General features: G+C 32.4%; 1 long non-coding RNA gene across 1 annotated transcript in view; it reads left to right on the top strand.

Moving 5' to 3' along the window:
* LOC142321055 (uncharacterized) overlaps nucleotides 1–25524 on the top strand; it is a 168603-nt gene that overhangs the window by 98973 nt on the left and 44106 nt on the right. Inside the window, exon 2 of the long non-coding RNA XR_012755561.1 lies at nucleotides 14272–14388. This is a non-coding gene — a long non-coding RNA (uncharacterized LOC142321055). The remainder of the gene's footprint in view (nucleotides 1–14271; nucleotides 14389–25524) is intronic.

Here is a 25524-nt window from a genome sequence, read left to right as displayed (position 1 = left end):
TGGTTATAAGTATATGCTTTTTTTATTTTTTTAAATAACTATCAAAATTTATAAAGTTTTTTTTAATAATTAAAGTTATTTTTGCGTTATTTCTTTAAATAATTGTGCCACACAATTAACTGTCATCTCAGTTACTGTTTCTGGAATCTCGTTAAATTTCAGATCAACCAGTTCTGAGACAGCTGTTATTTTTTTCCCAATTACCAAAGAAATTAATTACGTCCATTCAAATAATTCAGACAAAAAGTAATTAAAAATTTAAATAGTAACTCGAATCTGGTTTTTCAGCTGTATAAATCAGCAATAATAACTGCCGGTGATAACGCTCAGTACTTGCGCACTCAGTTAGTCTGAAATTACGGTTATGTTTTAATGTATGAGTTTAAGATATTTGCTGTGAGATTTTGAAAAAACCTGTACGACCAACTTTACTAGCTGAACTTCAGCAAGTAATCTTTTTCAGTTTTCTGAGGCAGATGTCCAAAATCTTGTCTGATGAATGGTTGGCCATAGACTAACCAATGGGAATTATAAAATTGTAACTGCCTATTCTAAAATAAAATTATTATGATGTTCTGAGGCAGTATATTCATTATATTTTAACAAAACGTTCAAAGCATGTGCATTCAACTTTAGTTAAATGTAAATAATTAATAAAATCCATAAATGGATTTAAAGCTGGTTCTTGCAGCGTTATAATACAGCTGTCATGACAGCTGATTGGCGATATAACTGTCCACATAATGCGCAATTCATTTGTAAACTTCACAGTCTGCATTAAAAATTAAGACAGCTTATTAAAGGAAATATCTGAATTCCTATGAAATGACACTTAAGAGAGATGTATTTAAATAATGTGACCTATATTTTACCTTACTGGAGGCTAGTAAAATATATAAATATTATATTAGATAAACAAATTATTAAATTTGTAATTTATAAATATCTTAATTAAGTTTGTTAAAGCCATTTAAATAAATTGAATCTAAAACATTTTAGTTTTATTGAATTCTGTTTATAACATTATAATCGCATACAAAAGAATAAAGAACTATTATATAATATTAAGTAAACACAATAACGAAATGTTTGAAAAGCTTTACTTTATAATTTAAAGATTATTTAATTATTGCTATTAATAATAATAATAAATTAAAGTACTTATAAAGTAATTTTTTTATTTATCCTTTCTACCAGCATTTTCTAATTCCCTTTTCTAAGTATCCTTTAATCAAGTTCTTTCTTCCATCTCTTGTGGAATTAGACTACATCTCCCATACCACATCACTCCAATTTTTTTAATCACTGAGTACACCCATTTCACTTTTGGTTTACCGCTTAGATATATACTGAACCTAAATGAGTAACGCTTTAAATATTAAAAAACCATTATATATATATATATATATATATATATATATATATAAAATATATATATATATATATAAAATATATATGTACTTAAATATTTTTGACTCTATCTCTTCTATGCAGCCTTTGAATAAAACGGTAGCCCATATCTGAATAAAATTCTGAATTAACTCAAAAAGTACTTAGATAAGAAATTATAATAAATAATTTATGGAGGTTTGTACTTTCAGATTTTCTGAAATTTCTATACTTTTAAGCAAAAAGATACAAAATGTTCACTCATACACCAAAAATTAACAGGAATCTGTGGAGCGAATTTCAGCTTTACAAATATACGAATGCAAAAAAATGATGATTGTATAAATTAGCTAGACAACTTCCATCAGTTCTCAAAAAAGTGTATGACTTATTTTTAAGGATTATTTCACACTGAAAGCAAGATACATTTTTTAATTGCGTGAGAAAAGAGTAGACTCAATATTTCATGAAAAATATTTTAAGTTTCAAAACGAAAAATTAATTTTAAATGTAAAATTAACTAATTTAATAAATTTTTAGCAATTTAATAAAATAAATTCTTTTTTTAAATTCTATTAATTAAGTCAAAATACTTAAATAAGATAATTTAGAATATATTTAACTCACTAATGCTTGGCCCTAATGAAACAGAATTTTTTTTTCATCGTATTAGATGTTTAAGATGTAATTCAATTTGGGCTATTCATCGGCCCAATTATTCTAATTTCACTCATTCAGTTATTACTAAATTAAAATCAGAATAAAAAATTTTAATGTCAATAAAAAATACAGAATAGTTCAATTTACGAAAAATTTTAAACGTTATTTGTTAAAATTTATTGGTATGACAGTTTATTTATCTTTTATAGAAATTTAATAAAAACATTTTCTATTCACTGATGAAGAAAGAGTTTGTATCTTCGACACAAATGAAAGGACAGCCATCGATCGGGTGTAAAATATGTATGTGAGTATATATACAAACATATGTGTATAGATACAACAAAACAATGTTTTAAAACCAGAAATCTCAAAAACTAGAGGTAAAGTGTATGTTCACTGTCCTTCATTTTGTAAAAAAAAAAATACAAATAAACTACAAAAAAGTTTTAAGTTTCCTATTCAAATTCCAATAACCGGCTACAAGTGCTCCTTCCTGTATTAGAAACCTGTGTCACTAACCACACTTCCTGTGCGTAGTTACCATAACAAAGGTTTCATTTACTCTACGTGTAATTTTTTATCACAGTAACCTAACACTCATTCATTCCTTAAAACTCCATCTGTTAATGAGGTCGCCGGCTTCTTTTGCAAATATTTTTAATGTGGTTACCGATTCATTATTATTCCTAGAATCCTTCTTAAGCGGAATTTTATTATTTTATGGACAATATATGTATATTATTATCTCACTGAAATAATTTCTGCAGGATTCCAGAAAAAGAAATAAAATAACCATAATAATTTTATTGTAAGTCTATTTTCATTGAAAAAATGTCTGAGTAATTGCCACATATCACGTTTATAAATAAAAGATAAAAAGACACCACAGTAACTTCAATAACGAACGTCAATAACCTACAACATGTTACCTTGACTGTAAATAGTTTTCTATTCTTTAAATGCAAGGTTATTTTTTTTATACACTCGTATAATACAAAATCGGTCTGCTAAATCCATTAAAAGTAATTATTTTTGTTGCCATGATATTGTGTTTGTCTACGTTAAAATGTGTTAGTTAATAATTCCTTAACTCATATACAACTCTCATAATTTCATAAAATTATTGTTTTAGCAGAATCGTTGTGATTACCTAATTCTTCTCTTTTTTAATACAAATAGAGCCAAATTTATAAATAAGATAACAGTAACAGGGTTTGTTATTTTCTCTTGTTTTCTTGTTTATTCGTATATAATAGAGTTATATTTTTGTATTACTAAATCTAGAATCGGTTTTGAGGTCAAGATCTGAGTGAGTGTAGAAGTGCTGGTAGCGCTCTCAGTTTTCACACTTCCGTTGAGTCCAAACTTTATGTTTCGTTGTTTATTTTCGTTAGTAGTTGTTTCGTTTGTTGTTTTGAGTTGTTTCGTTCGTGTTTTTTTTTCTTGCGTTTTTCATTCTAGTTCGTTTGTTTAAGTTAGTTCCGTTTAGATTAGTTTGCTTTGCGGGCTACATTTGTTAGCCATGATTTTATATACCGTTAGTTTATTTCATTTAATTTAACGTTCTGTTTGCGTTTACTAGCGTTTTGTTGTTGTTTAAACCAATTATGGCGTTTTTATTTATTTAATTTTTTTTTTTATAAATTAGACTACCCTTGTTAAGGACGACTTACCTTAGCAACACAGCTGTTATACTACTGTTAAGTTTGTTGTTTACATTCAAGATATAGAAGTTCTATAGTCGAACTATCTTGATTAGTTTCAGGTTAAATTATTTTATACAGTTTACGTTATTTGTTATGAACTCTGACCGATCCCGATCGGTCCGACGGTACGCCCCCACTGCCCATGGTGATAGTGATTCTGACAGTGCGGCAAGCACCGAACGTGAAGTTCATCGGCGGTCAGTTGATAGGCACCTAGAGGCTGCTAGAAGGAAAATGGTGCAGGTGGATGTGTCTGGGAGTCGCCAGAAACGAGCTGCGGCCCAGCACATGGAACTAGTGAACATCCCCTCCCGGCTGTTTCTACTGTTTCGGTAGGAACAACATCAAAAAGGCGGCTGCGGCTCTCCCCTCCGAGCGGAGGAGCAAAAGAAACCTAGGGCAGCAACTGTGAAACTGTGAGCTCTTCCGTAGTTAGGCGGGGGGGGGGGGCGACCTGGCCGGGATTCTAGTGGACCGGTCCCGATGGAGGAGACAACAAAGACGGTCTCCAGTATAGAAGAGGATCCACTGACAAAGAGTGCTCATTTGGCGGTCGGGGCTGCAGGACCAGTAGCAAAATATGAGTCCCATCGTCTTTGCTTGTGGAGGGCCTAAAGTTGGAACAGCCCCATCCATGAGGGGTGGGCCGCTTAGATGTACCACTTTAGTTGATTGGACAGGGACTCCACTGGGTCTTCAACAGGAGGGGGCAAAATTAGACCTTAGTCCCGTTGAGAGGATCCCTTGGGGTCCCCTCATTAGAGGTATGGAGTATAATTAAAAGACCAGGTCCCGGCTACCTGGGTGGAACTTTAGTTCCGACAAGGTAGTTTGAGACGATGGCACCCTCTGGAACTGAGTAAATGCTTAATTGCGAATGCAGCTTCGACGGGGGGATAAACTATTGATGTATTCAAAAAATCTAAAATTACGTTATTTTTTACCATTATATAGAAACGGAAATTGTTTTTCTAAATTTATCCATTTTAATATATATGGCATTGGCATGAATAAATTTGAATAATTTTATGCAGTATATCGCAAATGTATTTTTACAACAAAATGCCTATCACTATCGGCAGTATGAAATAATATTATATTATTTATGAATAATATAATAGAAAATAATTAATATAATAATAACAACATGCTATTATTATAGATCTTCTATCTTTTAATTCCATGTTTGTATCAAGGTACCAAATTGATTTAATGATGTGCAAGATAAATTTTCATTCCGTCTGCTGTTTTGTAACATTTTCATCACCCAGTAGGATTTGTATAAGATTCTAAAAATAATCAGATTTTTGGCTCTTACCTGATGAATAAATTTTTATTTTAATGTTTCTAATTAGAGGACCAATTAAAAGAGAAAAATTATATAAGGAAAATAAACTACAACTGCTCCAAATAATTACAGTTGATGTTTGTTTTTTTTCACTGTAGATTGTTATGATCAGAGTTTCATCTGTACCCATTAAAACTTTTTCAAAGGAATCAAAAAAATATTTAACTACAAACTTAAAATTTAAAAAGCTTTTTCAGAAGAAGATATTTCAGAAAAATATTTTTAAAAAACTAATTTTGATAACCTCTTAATTCAATTTATTAATATTCATATCACTGAAAACAGAAATCACTGATTAGATATAGAAACAAGTACAACAGGAATAATTTAGGTTGGCCGGTGCATTACGTAATTCCTGAAAGTTAAAATCAGCGTCGATAGGATTTTTACTTTTGTAGAATAATTACTGTTTCTTTTATTACTGAAAATTCATTACAGGTTGCAGAGTGATCGCTGATTTCATACTGGAAAATCTGGTTAATGAATAGTTAAAAAAATAACATCGATTGAGCGGAGTTAGGTATGTCATTCACTCGATCTGATAGCTTTAATTTATGCACCGTAACGAAGTCGAAATAGCTGGAGTAAGTAGTGTATGAGCAGGCTTTTAATAAGAATTATCGGCTAACCTACATCATTTCAGCTGTATTAGTAGTATATTGTAAGAATTCCTGTACTGACACATATACTTCATACATGTAAATTGGAACCATGCATCATGTATGTACTGGCACTAAGAGATGCTTACAAATTCAGTGACTGATGTAGTAAACAGATTTAATAGTATATTACTTGGCTTTTGGGTCTGATGACATTATTAATTAATTTAATTAATCATCATTAATAATATTAACCAATTATAATCGATGTCTCGTAAAAAAGTGTTCCGGCACTGAATATCTTCTTTTTTCTGTTTAGCCTCCGGGAATTTCCGTTCAGGTATTACTTCAAAGAATGAATGAGGATGATATGTATCAGTGTAAATTAAGTATAGTCTTATACAGTCTCAATTCGATCATTGCTGAGATGTGTGGTTAACTGAAATCCAACCACCAAAGAACACCGGTAACCACGATCTAGTATTCAAATCCGTATAAAAGTAACGCCACTGAATATCTTGTCAGTCTAATTCTTTACTTTTTCGTTTAGAAATACCACTAATTCTATTCTCAAACAGTACATCTATTTGAGAACAGAACGATGTTCTCATGGATTAGTCGCGTTGCTCTGCCAATTTTTCCTTTCTATTAACGTTTTCTACAAACTGTTGTTAAGCAATGTCTGTACAAATTTTATTTTTTAATTTCAATTTTTTGTTAATTCTCTCGTATTGCTTTTAAAATATATTTACAATACTTTTTGGCGTTATTATAACCTATTGTACTTATAAATTAAAAAATTTATTATTAATGCAATTAGAGTACATTTGAACCCTTTACGATCAAAGATTTTTATTTCAATTAAAACAAGATGAAGTTTTTTTTTGGCACATCTGCTCTAGTCAATGTCTGTTGCATAGCATAAATTTTATTTAAATAATCTTTCGAATAAATTTTTTATATTGCTTCAGTAGAATAGCTTTAGAAAGGAAATTCATGTAAAAAAATTTACCCGAAATTATAATCTACACTAATCGGGAAAACAGTTGGCGTAAAAATATAAAAATACTATCATATAATTATTATTCTTATATATTATTTTTAATGAGCGAAATGTCAATGTTATCTTTAATATTAATTTGTTGAAATTCCCTTTATCTTTCAGTTACAATATGTAAAATTTCATTTTCTTAATAATAAAATAAATACATTATAACTAAAGTATAAAATAGTTTAACGTATTAGAATTCAACATTGAACATTTCGCCTGTTGATTATGCAATCTGCGTTACATGTCAGTTTGCTTATCTACTACCCAACCCCTACTAGATATTATCCCAGTTTGTTTCGCTATATAATACAATTAAACCATGTTTTATTAATTAATGTAATGATTACTGTGGAAAGCATTGTTGAATGTGTTTATTATTACATAAAACTGTATTTTATTTAAAAGAGTGATCTTAAAAAACTGATTATGTTTTATATTTAAAACAAAATTGGTAACAAGAAAGTTAGATCACTCTACAATCTAGTTTTTTTAATATCGTTTTGTTAATATTTAAATTAATTTTCTTAATTACATCATGGCATAATTATTAGTTGCAACAGACATACAGTCAATTTACTTATTTTTTTAAATTGTTTTTTATAATAGTATTAACTGTAATATAAAAAAAAACTATTAACATTAAATTAATATAATTGAAATCCCTTATTTATTAGAAACAGTTAAATTTTGTGTCACGTGAGACAACAGTTTATTTATTGCAACATGACAAACTTAATTTATTTATGCTACATAAATATTTATCTCAAATTTCACTAAATATTTATCGATATTCAAATTCTGGTCCTTTTAAGATAGTTTATTCTCAGTTGTATGGAATTATAATTTATGAGGTCTAAGATGTTTTTTTTTTAAAAATGTTACTATATTTAAACATTCAAATATATCTTTTTCTTCTCTAATTTAATGAAATATTTAAATAAACTTCGTTATCTAAGCTTCTCCTAGATATTTCCAATTATGGTGGTTGGTAACACATCATTCAAATTTATTTCGTTATCACAATTTTTAATTTTTTTCCCAGATCTACCTTTTCCTATCATTCTTAAAATATTATCAAAAATTAACAAAATTGTTTTAAAAACAAGTTGATGATGGAATACAACACATGTAAATATAAAAATAATAAATATCTTTTTATTAATTTATTCTTTTTTTTTTTTTAGTTTTCGGTAGGGTATATCTGCAACATATCCCTAGCTACATTACAAATGCTGTATTATTGTGATTGAACATTAAAATATATTACTATTAATAGTGAAATTCCTAATTTATATATTATTTTTCCAACCCTAGCAGAATAATAGTGTCTCAGTTTTTCGTTTAATCAGACTTGGTATTTTTCATTCGTTAAAAAGTTTTTATTTGCAGATTCTATACAGACGCTTGAAGTTGATTTGTCAATTAAAAAAAAATATGTAAGAAAAATTCTTTCAGTTAATGAGCTTAAACCCACCGGTTTGATCTAGTAATGAACGCGTCTTCCCAAAGCAGCTGATTTGGAAGTCGAGAGTTCCAGCGTTCAAGTCCAGTTAAAGGCAGTTACTTTTATACGGATTTAAATACTAAATCGTGGATATCGGTGTTCTTTGGTGGTTGGGTTTCAATTAACCACACATCTCAGGAATAGTAGACCTGAGACTGTACAAGACTGCACTTCAGTTACACTCATACATATCATCATCATTCATCTTCTGAAGTAATATCTGAACGATCAATCCTGGAGGCTAAACAGAAAAAAAAGAAGTTAATGAGGTTAATAACATATCGCTTTGTGAATAATATTTAAATTAATACTCTAAATTACATCATGGCATATTTATTTTCTATTACCTATTTAATTTATATTAACAGTTAAGTATTGCCAGTAAATTCCTTAAAACAATTTATATATATATATATATATATATATATATATATATATATATATAAGCGAGCGAGCGCGTGTGTACCAAACCGTGTTTAATGGGGGTAGTGCCTACTATTTCCAAAATCAGAATTACACACAATTGAATAACATTAGCAGAACGTATAAATATACACCAGCATATCTAAACCATCAACGCTTATTCTCAATCCCAAGTGCCGCTGATTGAAAAATTCGAGAAATATCTTCCTATTTAAATTGTAGGTTTCAGAATACTACTCAAGAAAACCCTTACCGCAATCCATTATTAATATTTTAAACTATAAATTTATAAATTCTATTGATTTTTTTTTTTTTATTTCATGCAAAGTTTTATTTACAAAAAATATTAGAAATTAGTTAATAAATTAAATGGCTTAATTGAGATAGTTCCCAGTGAAACCTTTCAAAAACAATCCATGTATATTTGTATCTATTTATATAATACGAGATTACAAAGTAACAAGTCACAGTGACATGATTTTAAAAGTACTCTTTGGCATCTGCACGTAGTCTGTAGTGTAAATGTAAATTTACCGGTAATGTATATCCTTGTACAGACTCAGGACGACCACTCCGGAGATTTGTGATTAATTGAACCCCGACCACAAAATAACAACGGTATCCACGATCTAGTATCCAAATTCCTATAAAAGTAAATTACCTTTACTAGGATGAGTATCTTAGAACTCTCGACTTCGAAAACATCTGATTTACGATGACGAGTCAAACTCCTATACCAAACCTGTGAGGTTTATGCACACACTGTTTTTATTATGTAAATAAAGATATACATTATAATATGAAAAATATATCATACAGAAATAGTAAAAAACAGTACTCTTTAAAATGAACACAACAAAACAAAATCAACAATTCTGAAAATATAGTGATGAGACGAAAGACAACAATCTTGTTTGGAAGAAATTCTTAAATTAAACAACATTATCTCCTAGATCCAGAACGTGGAGAAGTTTCAAGCGTCTAATACCTTCAGTATATTACCTAGAAAGTTCACAGCAAGATGGTTTCATGGTTGTTAAGTCATAATTTATACTTCAGTCTAACCGTTGAATTTCTTCATCAACGTACGGCAACCCCAGATATCCATGGTTCTAGCTGTTCCCCAAAGTTGGACACCGTAAGTTCATACCGATTTCAGAAGTACATTGTACAATAACTATTTGTTTGAAAATGAAATAGACACCTTCCCCCTAATAACCAACACATCTGTTTAAATTTAACTTCAAACCTAAATAGTTTACGTGGTCAGCATGGGGGATAAAAATTCCATCAAGATGGGTGGGCAGTCTTCTTTCCTCATTGTAATTGTTACATGGCTAGATTTCGCCGGATTAATTTTAAGTTTCACTTAGTTAACCTCCCGTTGATTTGATTCAATTCAGACAGTAATTTTTGTGTGGCTAGTGCTGGGTCGTCGTCGACCGCCAAGATTGCCGTGTCATCAGCAAACGAGACAACAGCGACATCATCGCAAGATGGAAGATCCGCAGTGAAGATAGAGTATAAAATCGGTCCAGAACTGAGCCTTGAGTTTTTTTTACTGAATGGCAAAAAACTCAGATAATTCTTGACTATGTTTAATCTGGAAGAAAAGACCACCCAGATATCTACTCAGAAATAGGTAAAATAGATGAAGTTCAACACTAATTATAAGGTAAACCAGGTAACCAGACCTTATCGAAGGCCTGCTTGCTGGACTGCCAAAAACGCTGCTGAACATTGTATTTTTCCCCTAAACACCTGATGGTGATATTAGAATTCTGTGCGTTTGTTCTATAGTTGAATGACCCTTTCGAAAGACAGATTAATGCTCAGGAATAATATGTTCCTCCTCAAAAAAAACTTCAACCTTCGAAGAAGGCTTGTTTATTATCACCCCTTATGTTATGGGGCTGAAAGACCGTTCTTAGATACTCAGCAAATAAGTCAGCCATTTGGCCGTCGCTTCCAGCCCACAGTCCATTTCATTTTCTCGATTTTTAATATATAATACAACTATTATCTCTTGAAGGCTTTAAAGAGAACGAGTAACAGGCTTATAGGCCTGTACGAAGTCACTTCATGCACGGGCTTACCCGATTTTGGAATCACTATTTTCTGTAACACTTTCCACTCAGATGGAAAATAAGTCGTGGGAAGGATGCCATTAAATAATTACGTTATGTATAAGATTGCCTTAAATAGTAACTAAATCAAAACCTGATGCTTTTTTTAAATTCTGGGCGTTGTTGATTCCGTGCATAATTTCTATCGATGAAAGAGAAATTAATTGTTTTATAGGAAAATACAGAGGAACCGGGCTATTTTAGTATTCAAGTATTTCTTGTTTATTATCACCCCTTATGTTATGGGGCTGAAAGACCGTTCTTAGATACTCAGCAAATAAGTCAGCCATTTGGCCGTCGCTTCTAGCCCACAGTCCATTTCATTTTCTCGATTTTTAATATATAATACAACTATTATAAGTGCAGCTAACAAACGCTACTTATCGCCAAAACAACAGCTATTGTATAATTTTTCATTTTGTTCTACTATAGATTTTTTTCACTGTCAACTTAAAACGTTTCTTGTACTTCTTAAACTTAGAAGTTTTCTTCTTCCTTTCCAAATCTATTACCTCTTCTTCACTCGATTCTAAACTATTCCTTCGATTCGCCTGCGAATACAAAGGCTCCCAGGACGACGGTTTTAACGTGGATCCTCTGCCACGGATGTTGTGGATGTTGAATAATCCATAGCCTATATTTTCGCCAGTCGACATGTCTCAAGGTGCGGGCGGAGAGACGGATGGGCGTGCCCCGGATCATAGATCCTCCCTGGGTTCTCCCTGTCCGCCACCACTTATAGATTTAACTCAGATCGAGGAGTAAGTTACTGCCTGACCCGCGATACCGACATCCTAGGGCTTGCATGTAGCAGTAAGGGTTCCGATACCCTTACCCATGGGATAATCTCTGCCAAAGGCCGAAGCAACTGATTCACACTGGATGGCGCAAAACTTCGGCAGAACAAGATTCCAGCAGCCCATCCTCAACCCGGCTCCACAACCAGGAAGAGGGATGAGCACTCTCCCCGTCCGCACACCGCCCAGCATCGGTAAAAAAGATCACGGTCATGCCTACCAGCCCCGCTGCAAGCAGCGAAATTATTACTAATTAGTACTTTTGTGTTTTAGACTTGTATTCTTTATATGTGTGTAGCAAATTATACTATTTAATATGGTATACATTGTATAATACAGATATTCTATTTATAGTATGACCTGGTTATATGGAAGATGTACAGCAGCGAACAAATTAATCCGAAAATTGAGAATTTTTGTTCTGTTGTAGAAAATTTTCATTCTGTGGCAGACAGCTTGCTGTTTGGTGTTTCAGGTTATATTGTTAGTTTACATACAAACAGAATTAGTGGTTTTTGTGCTTTTATAATTCATTGTGAATTAGTTTTTGTAGACCTTGTGAGTTTCGGTTAAAAGTTTTTTATTCGTTTCTAGTTAATATAATGGATATAACCCTACAAAAGCGGTCAAAAAATTGTTGCTCTGTCACAACACACAAATAAGATGATTGCCAGTGAGTGTAGTGTGGGATTAGGTACTGTAAATGAAATCGTGAAGAGGTTTAGAAAACACGTTCCATCTCTCCAAAGAGAAAAGGAAAATGTGGACGGAAAAAGAAAACCACGCTGCACAGGATTGATTACTATTAAGAAAAAGCATAATTATTCCACGATTGTCAGCTGGTGACCTTAATAGGGACTTGAGAGCCAGTGGAATTAATGTTTCTGATATGACAGTTTGTAGAAGATTGTTGGCAGTGGGAAGGATTGCTCGGGAAACTAAAAAGAAGCACTTACTGACACAGATTATGAAGACAAAAAGACTTCATTGTGTAAAGGAAAATAAAGAATGGACTATTCAGATACGGAAAAAAGCTATTTTTTTTAGATGATACTCATTTCTTTGCCCAAGGGGAGAAAGTAGCCTACATTCGTAAGTCAGAAAATGAGAAGACTACCACGCCAGGAAACCTGCAACAAGCTCCCAAACACCCAGCCAAAAAGATGTTTTGGGGTTGTTTTACACATGAAGGGTCAGGACTATTTATGCCTGTGGATGGGATGATGAAATCCAACCAATACATTAACGTATGCCAAAAAAAAAATAGTCCCACTTATGCAGAGGAACTTGGAAATCGTTTTCCAATAGGACCTCGCACCATGTCACACGACAAACAAAGCAAAAGAGTTCTTCAAAAACCAAAAACTTTGAGTGCTCTCGTGGCTAGGGAACTCCTCCGACCTGAATCCTATTGAAAACTTATGGGCAATACTAAGAAGAAAAGTTGGGAAAATGAATTATAGCACAAAAACTCACCTTATTAGTGCAGTGATACAGGTTTGGTTTCGAGATGAAGAAATCAAAAATCATTGTTCTACCTTAGTAGAATCAATGACAAAGAGGATTAATGAGACAATAAAAAACAAAGGACACCTAAACTATTAAATTTGAAAAAGTTTGACTATTAAATATTTTTTTCTTTTAAAAATAAAATCTTCTGTTAAAATACTTTCTTCGGATTAATTTTTTCGCCGCTGTAGGTCCTGACTTTGTTTCAATTACGTAAAAACTCACTTCAACTCGTCCCCTGAAGTTCTACATTTGTTCATTTACCCCATTTTTGGGATTTTTTTTTTAATTTTCCCGTAAAATTTAGTGTTAGTTTTTAAATGTCAACCAGCACCCAGCTATTAATGTTATTTAGTTTTTAATAAAATTAGTTTTTATTAAGTCAGTTCAGTAGGCTATAACTGTGTTAAGATTGTTCCTAAAATATTCAGATTGACTGGTAATACCCTATTTGTAATTTATTATGATTTTCCGCCACATTATAATTACAACAGAATAAATAATAACAATACAACCTTAAAATTATTGAAGTATTGGATATTTATAGGCAGCTAAGAATGAATTGACTATATTTTATATGTAATATGACTTATAGCGATTTTTGTGGTATACAATATTATTTATCTATTTCTTTTCCTAATCAATTTGTATGTTTCTTATTTTTATTACAAGAAATAAAAACGTATTTATATAGAAAAAATAATTTTCATTTACTAGTTTACTTTTAAGTACTGCTAGATAAGAAATAACGGAAATGTGATACGTTATCTGAAATAACATATTTACTTGATAAATGAAACGAAATAACAGTAAATTGTTAATAATATTGACTGCATTAATTTTTTAGAAAATTATTGACTAAATTTTTTAGGTTAAATCAACATACCAAAAAAACTTTTAAATATGTATATTAAAGCAACCAAGGAATTTACTTTTAAAGCTGTTTTAAGTGTTATTTACAAGCTGGCTCTATATGGGCATAAACTCACATTATATGAGTGTAAAATATAATAATAAATAAAATTATCCGTGTTCTGTGCTCATAACTTATATAGAGCATGCCACTTATCTGTCTAACTCTTGTTGAGATCTTTTTTTTATTATCTTAGTGGCATTGTTTTATGTGATAATAAATATTTTTACACTGATGTTTCAGATCCTATTTTGTTAAAGCAATCAAGTCGAGTTACCTTGAAGATAAGGAAAAGGTAGTTTACCGATTAGCCGGTTGGTTTTTGTCTGAAGCATCACGTCGACATAGATGGAAAAACAGGTGAGGTTATTAGCGTACTTTACTTGAGAATCGTGCTGTGTAGAGCTTCGTTAGGCACGTAAGAGTTGAACCCTACAATTTGTCTTAGAATTTTTGATTGAATTGTCTTTTTTTATCTGACGATTTTAATGCATCTTACATTATGCTTAACTGTACGTACAAATGAATTTTTTTTAAATGTAATTTTTTATTTCATAATGAAGGTATATTGATAACAATTAGAAATTACTTATATCTGTTAGGTAATTTATTTTTATTAAAATTACATCGATCAGCTTTATTTTTAGAAACGTCGTAAAACTGGAGGGGAATGACGGATGTGATTGATTTGTTTTCCTGGATGAATATAAATTTTACGCCTTTATATTTGCCATTTACTAAATGCGGAAATATTAATGATCATTTAAAAAATAACCAGCCAGTTTTAATGATAGTTTAATAGAGAAAATCTAAGATATCCCTCTAAAATCAGCAAAATATCATTTTTTAGAACTATTTAAAGGATAACTGTAAAATATAAATAGTAAAAAATTGTATGATATAAAATAAAATAAAATTTGGAAATTATGTAATAATTTCTTATATTTTTGCAAACAGAACATCCTAAAGGCTGGTTGAATCCTAACCAAATAAGACAGTATTTAGTTACATATTAATCTGCAGTGCGTTCGGAAAGTTGCTGTTCACTGGAATTATAAAAGTGTAATGACGAAACTTTCTTAATTATTACTTTATATTTTTATTTCATTATTTATAGATACGGATAATACAATAATTGGAATATTTTATAAAAGGTATTAAAAATGACCTCCTCCAACATCAATACAAAACTGCACACGTTTCAATTTATTTTCAGACCCTTAAACCAGCTTATGTACAAGAATATCTCGTACCTATGCCGCTACTTTTAGTTCGTCAAACGTGCATGGTCTGTTGCGAAATACTGCTTGTTTCTTTACCTCCCGCAGAAAGTAATCTGGGGAAGTCAGGTAGGGTGATCGTGCAGGCCACAAACCCCTCGAAATGAACCGTTCAACAAAGACATTTCGTACAAAACTCATTGACCGGTTAGCTGAAGTCTCTGTGGCTCCACCTTGTTGGAACCAACCGTGTTTGATTTCCACTTATGTTAACTGACTAATGAAGCTTGTTAAAACAACACAATAGCGATCACTATTAATTGTATTTTTTTTAAATTGGACCCACAATGCGCGTTCAACTTCACCGACCAAGACTCCAATTTTCGCTTCGTGTAAAAATTGTTCGTGTAATTCATGAGGGTTAATTGTCGACATCTACCATGTATTTTGGGAATTAATATATCCTCCCAGATGAAACCACGCTTCATCTGTAAATAAAAACGTAATGTCGATGATACCTACGGAATTTTGGTCAATAAAACGTTTAAACTTTTGGCAACAATTCAGTTTGGTATGATTTTTGATCAGTTGATTTCAGTTCTTGATCACACATTACTTTGTAAAGGAAATGTTTCAGTTCTTTTCTTACAGCTTTATGTGCGGTAGCAAGTCCGCACATATAACATCATCTTGCTGTTATGCTAACTTACGCATTGACTTTCGGCCATAGCATCCGAAATATCAAGCAGCTTCTGTTCATTTAGTTTAGATGGTCTTACATTTCGATCAGTGTCTTCAACAGAGCGTGCTGCCCGAAAATCTTGGATAAGAGTTCGAACTGCATTGCGATGAGAAGTATTTAGAAAGTTTTCAGAAAATTTGTGCTTCAGCTAAACCAGTATACTTCTGACCTTCGCGAAAGACGTTTCCAAAGATAAAAATGAATTCCTCTACCCAAATAACCATACGTTACTCGCAACTATTAATTCCGATAAACGAAACGAAGCACGTTCAATCACATATCAACAACTGGTTTATTATTGAGCAACTGGTTTATTATTGAGCAATGCCCAACGAACCCAGAGAGCAACCAACCTAACGATGAAAGAACAGAATGCACCACATAATTATGTGGTGCATTCTGTTCTTTCACAGTATACTGCACAGCGACTTTCTGAACGCATTGTATAATTACATAGAACTAAGCTCTTCCATGATATAACATCATATTGCCTTGAAGATTTAATTTTAGCCACTCTTTTTCTACTGATGGCATGGTAAATAACAGTGCAATAAAATTTCTAAAGAAAAAGGTCAATAAAGAGAAAATGCTACGCAGTATTCGCCATACAAGGCAAACAACTACTCAGATGAATATTCAAAGACCCTCCAGCTAGTAATTTACATCCCTCCCATAAACAGTCGGTAAGTCGTAATATCTTTACCAAAAATGGTAAAAGTGTACATTAGGCATTAACGACATCGGGTGGTCAAAAAAAGATGCACTGTAACAAGTTTCCCTAAATGCTAAATATCTCCTACATGCTAAATAATTATCCGAAACAAATTTAATTTCCTAAGGAAAACCATCGACTATTCCCAAAATTGTCTGGTATATGGAAGTATCCAACTGAAATATAAACAAATCAAGTAGATCACCATTAAAGGACAACTGGAATTTAACTAAACAATAATAAAAAATTATACATCTTTTTTGTAACAGCCAGGTGACATAAATCTGCAAAGAGTTATTGTGGACTCCAAATAGAATTTTAAGTTCATTTAATTTTCTTTCTACTAAGTCCGTTCCAATTGTTAACATTAATTAATTATGAATTTTTCTTTGCTATTTGAATGCAGTTATTTTTATATTATTCATAATGAGTCATGAAAGAATATTTAATATTATTAATAATTTAACAACACTTATTTTCTATCAAGATTACAAAATTCCCTTCAACTTCAAATGTAAGATATTAAAAATCCTTTTAGTAAAAAATATACCTAGTCGTACAGTACTTTTTTGAAGGCCAGAGATTGTTTTTATTATCTACAGATAAGATAATATTTTTAGGAATTTTTTCTTGCTTGTAAAACTGATTTTGAGTAAAAATATTCAAGCATTTATGAAATCTATCATCTAAACAATAAAAATCGGCTTTTGTTTCATTTCATAATTTTGGTTGTACCAGCTTCTACCTCTTCCAGGAATTGACATGTTACTATCAAGTTTTTTTATTAAATTCATTTAATATTAAATCATAACCTAAGGGTTTTTTTTTACCGACCCCCGGAGCCGGATCCACAACTAAACATAAACTCACCTCCGAGGGATGCCACAGCCTCTAACTACAACGTCGGGAACAAAGTTCCCGCCAGATAGCCGGGACTCGGTCTTTGAGGCGCCATGCCTCTAATGAGAGGACCCCCAAAAGATCCCCCCACTGGAACTCGGTCTTTATGCCTTGCCTCTAACGGCACACCCTAAGAGGATCACTCACCGGAACTAGGTCTTACTTTCCCCCCAACGGTACTGCAAGGGAGTCCCCAACCGATCATGGTAAGCGGGAGACCGAGGCCTCCCACGCCTTCCCGGATTGAGCTGTTCCTCAGAGATACCATGATGTTCCTACGAAGAAGCAGTTTCAGATGCCAGATGTGGGCACTTCTGCCGCCCCTACCTGCCAGGGCCGTAGAAGAACCCTCAACCTTTTCGGCAATATCGTTGCTAAGTTGGTCCGCCTCGCCACTGTCCGTCCGAACCCGTAGGTGGAGGTCCTCCCTTGGCCCTGACGGACGCAGAGGACTCCGGTTTCCCCTGGTGAAACTTCCCCTTTCACCGAGTGGAGGAGATCTGCAAAGGTCAGCACCTCCGCCTTCACCACAACTGTAGTAGTCGGCGGACCCGCGGGTCACTTCTTACCTACCAGCATCGATGATGGTGATGCTGTGTCAGATAAACGAGAAGGCGTTTCCCCATCCTTCTCCCTGCCTACTCCACGGACCGCGGTAAGATTGTCCGACCCGCCCTTGTGAACCACAGAAGCATACCCGCTGATCTTGTCCATTTTCTAACACCTGTGGGATGGACCTGTAAGTAGCAGAGGCCACCCCACGATCCCTTGCAGCAGAATCGATGACCAGAGCGTAATCGGTCCGCCCAAGTACGACCTCACAGCTGTTATCCTCTTCGAAGAGGTCCCAAGTAGTCGACTACAAAAGGAGGACCTGATCAGGCTTCAATCTGCCAGCTGTGGCCAAGTCCCTTAGCCACGGAGCTTTCCGAAGCACTGTCATATGATGAAATTGTTCAATTTCAACCGCCATGTCGACAATCCAGGCAGAGCCAACTCCTTCGTCCAAATTGTCTGTACTATCATCAAGGGTGGAGGACCGGAAGATGTCCTTGGACCAGCCCCTGAAGACCAGCCGTCCTCAGGGACCAAGATCGGCATCAGCGACCCCCATCTTCGATCGCCCGCTGCGATCAAGTCGTATCTCGTCCCAATCCCCCATCCGGAGTTTGAGTTGCCTCATCAGAGACAATTTGGTAAGTCACACTTGGCCGAACATGTTGTCGCCCCTGAAGTCCCTCTTCTAGCCGGCCTAAAACTTCCTCAAAAGACTCTAACATTCGAATGCCATGGGCCATGTCTCAGGAGCACTTCTTAATCTCGATCTTAGTTGTCGAGTGTTGTCGGACCATCACATTCAGCTCCCTCACATTACGAAAGGGAAGCCTCATATTGTGGACAAAACAAGTCTTCTGTTTCACTAGAGCCGAGTCTGTACTTATTACACGCCGTTGTCCTGCAGATCCTTCTTCCCCATAACGGAAATTTTCATCGACGACTCGTATCTTTGCAAGTCAAAGGCCTTCTCCGCCGAGTATAGGGAACTGCAATCGGCCTGAGACTTTTTCTTCCCCTCAGAGGCCGGGGGAAAACCACGTAGCCGACGCTTCCCTTCATGCTTAGTCGACCCCTGTCCATCATCCTGGTCATCACCCGACTCTGTCAGGAGAAACAGAAAATCTATTTCGTAGTCCCTAGCGGACGTACCAGTCAACAACTCTCTTCTGGCGCCGAACCGAAGCCTCTCCAGTTTTCCTCGACTTACTTCTTGAAAATAAGCCCGAATCTCCGCTATAACCATCTCTTCAATACTTTCACCACCAGAGCAGTCATACAGAACTTCCTTCATGGTGACCCCAGATCCCTCCCGCCAGCAGTATCTCCAATCCGTAACAGGAGATTATCGCTCCTCATCAATCGGGACGTCGCCCTCAAGTCCGCCTGGATCTGCCATTAATTATAATTCAAATATATATCAAGTAATATATACACGTTATAAAAAAAAAGTAAATAAAATTAATCTTATAAAATTCCACTTAATAAGCTGGTAGAGATCTAAACTGTCTTTAATTAAATCAATACTGCGTAACCAAGCAAACAGTACTTGGTTACGGTAGGTAAAAAGTTTTTCATGAACACGTAATGAGATTTAAAAAAATTTTGTATATATAAATGCAATATAGTAGTATTTAATTCAGTTATTTATATTTCAGTTATTTCCATGTTTTCGAAGTTTATTTGGCATTCACACTATTGTATATCTTTTATAAATCTTTCTTTTTCTATTTTATGGATTTTATGTTACTTAAGTAAATGAATAAATTTTACTTAAAGTATTACATTTACTATATATTAAATTTACTTAAAGTAAAATAGTTAATAAGTGTATTGTTAAAAACATAAATTAGATTATCTGTATTTAGTTATTTTCTAATTTGAACTTGTGTGCACGTTTTACGAATAAATGTGAATAAATGTAAATGAAGGACGGAAGTATCTGTGTCAATTTTTAAAATAAATTTTTATAGATTAAAAAAATAAATAAATAAATGATATTTTACATTCCAACTTGAAAAAATTATCGTAAAAAGCATTGCAGCCTTTAGAATCACATGTGTTTGCTGGGTGTATTCTGCTAGATCTCTGTTAACGGCACACTACAGGCTTCGCATACTAGTTTATATATTTATTTTATAGCTATATTCATACTTTTAATACCAGACGCTAGCATAAAATAATTCTTATTAATTTTATTAGATTTTTTTTGCTTTACTTAACCGGGTTTATTTCATTAAATTAATTATTTTTTTAGATTAGAATCACTAAATTACTCATATATCGGAATTGTCGTTTTTGCACAAAATTTTGGATTTCAACCAAATTATGAATTTCAGGAGATAATATTTTTGTTTCAAAAAAGCAAACTAAATTTTTTTGTAACGTACTTTCAGTATTTTCTTTTGGTATCTATTTATTTGTCTTCATTTAATCAATTAATTTGATCTGCAAAGCTTTCTCTAACAGGATTAAATTCTAAAAAACCAGAATACTATATTATCTTTTTAATATTCTATTATATACAGTATATAAATATGATGAGGAAATGTAAATTTCATAAAGTCAGTCACTTGACAAGTGACATCCTTCACCGAAATCACTTCAAAACATATCACTGGTTATTGCGTGACGAGGAGGACAGTAGATTGCTGATAGTTTCAGAGGTCCTAACCAGTCCAAGATCTCAATCAAGGTCGCCTGAATGTGAGCGGTGCTGAACGTAAATAGCTGATTGTGCCGTAGCCTATTTCTTACCACAAAGCAGTACCCCCTCGCATCCTTCCATCAGAGTGGTTGGTTGTGTATACAGAACAACCCCTAATTCTCAAATATTTCCTATCAGTAAAATGAGTTTCCGAAATAAGAACGACATCTAGAAGCTCTCAGAAGGTCAGCGTCTCCTGTTCCTCCCTGCGGTTCATTATACCATTAATGTTCCATATATCAGTCTCAGGTAATTCCTCATCAACAACATTTAGAAATCATCTTCGTCATCAGACCCAGGAGGTTCCCAATCTGTTAAACCAAGAAATCAATGTTATTCTCAAATGTATTCAGCGTAACCGAAGCCTTATTATCGATTCCCACCACTGCCTCAGCGAAGGACCTGGGATGCGGATTCCAGTGAATATTGCCAGTGTTACAGTTATTATTATCTTTATTGCTACTGCCCCATTGACCTAAAGACGAGTGATCATGGCCTAGGTCGTACAATTAGCCTCTCAGACCCTCACCTTGCCGTAGCGTGCTTCGGAGCATAACTCATCCTCCTCTTCTCTTTCCTTTCAAGCATCTCCTTATTTGCTTACGAAAAACAATTTTTACTTTCTGGAACGAATTAAATAAAGTATTGTGATCGCAAAAAAATTCGATTTTCAGATTTCAACGTAAATATTTATTTTGACCATCCCTGAATCCATTTTGACTAGTCTGTACGTACGTATATCTCTCATAACTGAAAAAATATTAGCCGTAGGATGTTGAAATTTTGGATTTAGAAGTGTTGTAACATCTAGTTGTGCATCTTCCCTTTTGATTGCAATCGACTGAAACAAAAGTGTCCAAAAAAGCCTAAAATCCCCCAAAAATTGGATTTTGAACTTTTTCTTAACTGCAGAAATATGCCCTCATTTAGAGCTTTTCAACGGTATATCATAAGTGGTACTTATTTTCATTGGTTCCAGAGTTATAAGGGAATAAAATTTTAATAATGAAATATTAAGATCTTACAAGGGGAAGGCGCATAGGTTCGAATCCGACTTCATTTTCACTTTTTTTTTAATTTAAATATATTGATTTACTAATAATTATTAATCTGACTGTAAACAATTTTTTACAATAAATAATAACTTAATAACAATAAAAAAAAAGTGAAAAAATATCAGAAGTTATTAATGACATAAAATTTTATATACTTTTAAAAATGTGTATATGTAATTTAATAGGTGTACAAGGAAGTCATGTGGGGTCCACATCAATTTTTTTTTAAACATTAAGCGTGATCTTACTATATTAGAATAATTTTATTTCCAAAAACTGTTTTACCTTTTACACATTCTCAAAAACGATTAGCCGTAGAATATTGAAATTTTGTATTTAGGACTTTGTAACATCTACTTCTGCACCTCCCTTTTTGATTGAAATCAACATTTAGAATAATTGATTATTGGTAATAACTATGTATATTAAAGAACTGAAGGATCGTATCTCACTTTCAAATGAAATAAGTTTAAATGAAGTGCAACAAAAAATGTGTATACATAATTTAATAGGCGTATAAGGAAGTCATGTGGTGTCCTCATCAGATTTTTTTATATATATGCACACGTTACATTTTAATTAATCAAGTGAACAGAAATGAAAAACTAAGTTCTAATCAAATCTAATGTTGGAAAATAGTATGTGAGTATTGATCGAGAACTCCTTTATACTGCTGACGAAAATTTTCGTTTTTGTAAATTTTACATGACAAAGATTAGAACAAAGTTTTCTCACTTTTATAGGAATATTTTCTGAATTTTTGAGAGGAACCGTTATTTGGTTAGTTTTCATTGGGAATAAATTTTAATTATAAGATTCAGAAGAAAGAAATCTTTTTTACTTTTGAAAGAAAATTTCATCGACTGTTCCCTACCGCCAAGTAGGTAATGAGCTGTTCATTCGGAGGAACACCAAATAATTCAGCTGATCTTAAAACTGAAAAATTTATTTCAGAAATAACTCATATTTGTACGAAATTTTTTATCGTTTCTACCACTCTCTTTCCGTTTAGCTGGCCCTCTCAAGGTCATTCACTAAGTTTTCATCCCCTCCACCAGTCAAATAATTGTATTAATATTATATATCAAAATCTCATTAAACAAAAAAAAAAAATTCAGAAGGGATTGGTAACCCAAGTTTTATTGTAATATTTTATACATATTTCTTACATATAATCAAAAAATTGTAATTATTATAATGTTACAAAGTCTGACCCGAATCGGTGTGAATATTTTGAATAGGAGTTAATAGAAGAAGAAAAAACAGATATTCTATTTTATTTACTACATAAAGAAGATAATTTATGAAAACAAAAATATTTTTTTTTGATAATACTCTGTCAAGGAGCATTTGTCATTAGATCGAATTTTCAAGTGCTGATTAGTTAGATGAGACAAGCACTATTACTTTGTAGGTCTGCACCAGAGTAAAGATGTCATATATTATTTCGGGTAAAGTAAAGGGTTGTTGTGAGAAGTGGTTTGACCTGTCCCGTGACTGCTTCTTAAACAGGTTTACGAATGGTTGGATGAATGTATTTATATACATGCATAAAAAGGAAGAAGAGAAGAACGAGGGGAAAGCCTTTTAAAAAGGATTTTACCCTGATCACAGCATCATAGGTTCTACTATTCAATTTTTATCATCTAAGCTTAAACGACCTAAATACATTACAGGTGCCTGGATTTTTCAATTCAATGGTCTATTTGATACCTAAAACGCTGTTCTCTCTTCGGTTACTGCTATTTTTGATAAACACAATTTCAATACATAACAGGAAGTAATTTTATCGGATCGGATTGATGGAATAGAAAATGTTCAACAGAAAAGAACAATTTCTTATTCATAAAATAAAATTGAAATACTTTAACCCCGTCTGCTATTTCAGATTACCAAATATCTAAAACAACTTCACTAAATTTATATGATTATACGTGATTATATAACATATAATATAAATATATACTATATAATATTATAGTATAAATACTAATACAAAAACAAATTTTTAGTAGTCGAAAATTGAATTATTATTTAATCTTAAATTTAATTGACTTGAAACATTTACCTTTAAGGAATAGTTTTAAAATATATTAACAATAAAAAAATTGTACAAAATAAATTATTTTCTTAACCCAAAATATTCTCTATTGTTTCTTATTCGAAACGTGATTGGAAAAAAATTAAATAATCTGATAAAGATTTCAAGAATATTTTTTTTAAGAAGATTAAAAGAAGAGAGAATTATACAGTACAATCTAGTATAATTATAAAATATGTTGATTTTCGAATTTTAATTCATCCAGAGTTAATTAACTTTATTTTAGATGATAGTGGAAAGAGTAACAATTCTAAAGATAAGATCGGAATATACTGTATTATGCACTAAACCGTGTAATTGAATTTAATAGATTTGTTGAGATAAAAATAATTGTCCTAAAAAATAAAAGAGATTATAGAATTCATCTATTCAAACGCATAACTTATTTATTTATTTTTAATACCCACTTTAAAAATTCAGATGATATTTTTTGCTGTTATTTTATTGGCTGACTATTAATAGATAGACTATTAGCCTAGTTGTGGTTCAAAAATTTGTCTTTTACAAACTTAGTGCAATGAAATTTGAGACAATGCCGTAAATTGAAACGATTAGCAAATTATATCATTAACATAAATATCTAATGCAAACATAAGTAGTTGTAAATTTACTTTTATCTGACCCGAATTTTACAGGATGAGAAGAAAGGGCTTTTACACCAATTAAATTAAAAATATAATTAATTTTCCTCTAACCTAATTTCATACACAAACTGACACCAAAAAAATAAATGGAGATTAATAAATATATTCAACCTTATAGTTCATTAGTTGCGACTTCTTTTCATATTCAACTGATTTCCTTTTGTACTTTTTTTTTTTAATTATTCACCATATAAGCTCAAAGCTTGTGCTTGGTAATATGGAATGGAAATTCTGCAGAGGTCAAAAAAAGAGCCGTACATTAACTTTCCAGAGGAAAGACTGAGAACCTATCCCTACGTTACGGGCATGTTATAGATGAAATGTTTTAACTATGCATAACACGGGGGCTCTGCAAAGGTAAAATAATTCATCTAATCGTATGTTATGGTGATCTGCTAGTAAGTTTTATTTATATATTTTTTTTAACGTTTTAATAAAAATCTGATGTCGTTACCACGCCTATTAAATTACCTACATATATATTTTTTTTTAATGGAACGTACATAAAATTTTATTTTATTAATAACTACTGATATTTTTTCATAATTTTTTTTTACCCTTATTATTGAATTATTATTTATGGTAATTTTTTTACAATCAGAGGTTAATAATTATTAATAAATCAATATATTTAAATGTAAAAAAAAAGAATATGAAGTCTGATTCGAACCGATGTGCTTTCCCTTTTAAGATCCAAATATTTCATTAATTAAAAGTTTATTTGGCTATAACTCTGGAACCAACAAAATAATGACCACTTATCTATCATATATCGTTGAAAATCTCTCAAGCAGGGCATATTACTACAGTTAAAAAATAGTCCAAAATCCAATTTTTGGGGGATTTTGGGCTTTCTTTGG

This window comes from Lycorma delicatula, chromosome 3 (genome assembly GCF_047948215.1).
Source record: "Lycorma delicatula isolate Av1 chromosome 3, ASM4794821v1, whole genome shotgun sequence".
NCBI lineage: Eukaryota > Metazoa > Arthropoda > Insecta > Hemiptera > Fulgoridae > Lycorma > Lycorma delicatula.
The sequence above is the reverse complement of the archived record's forward strand: the minus strand, read 5'-3'. Positions and strand labels throughout refer to the sequence as shown.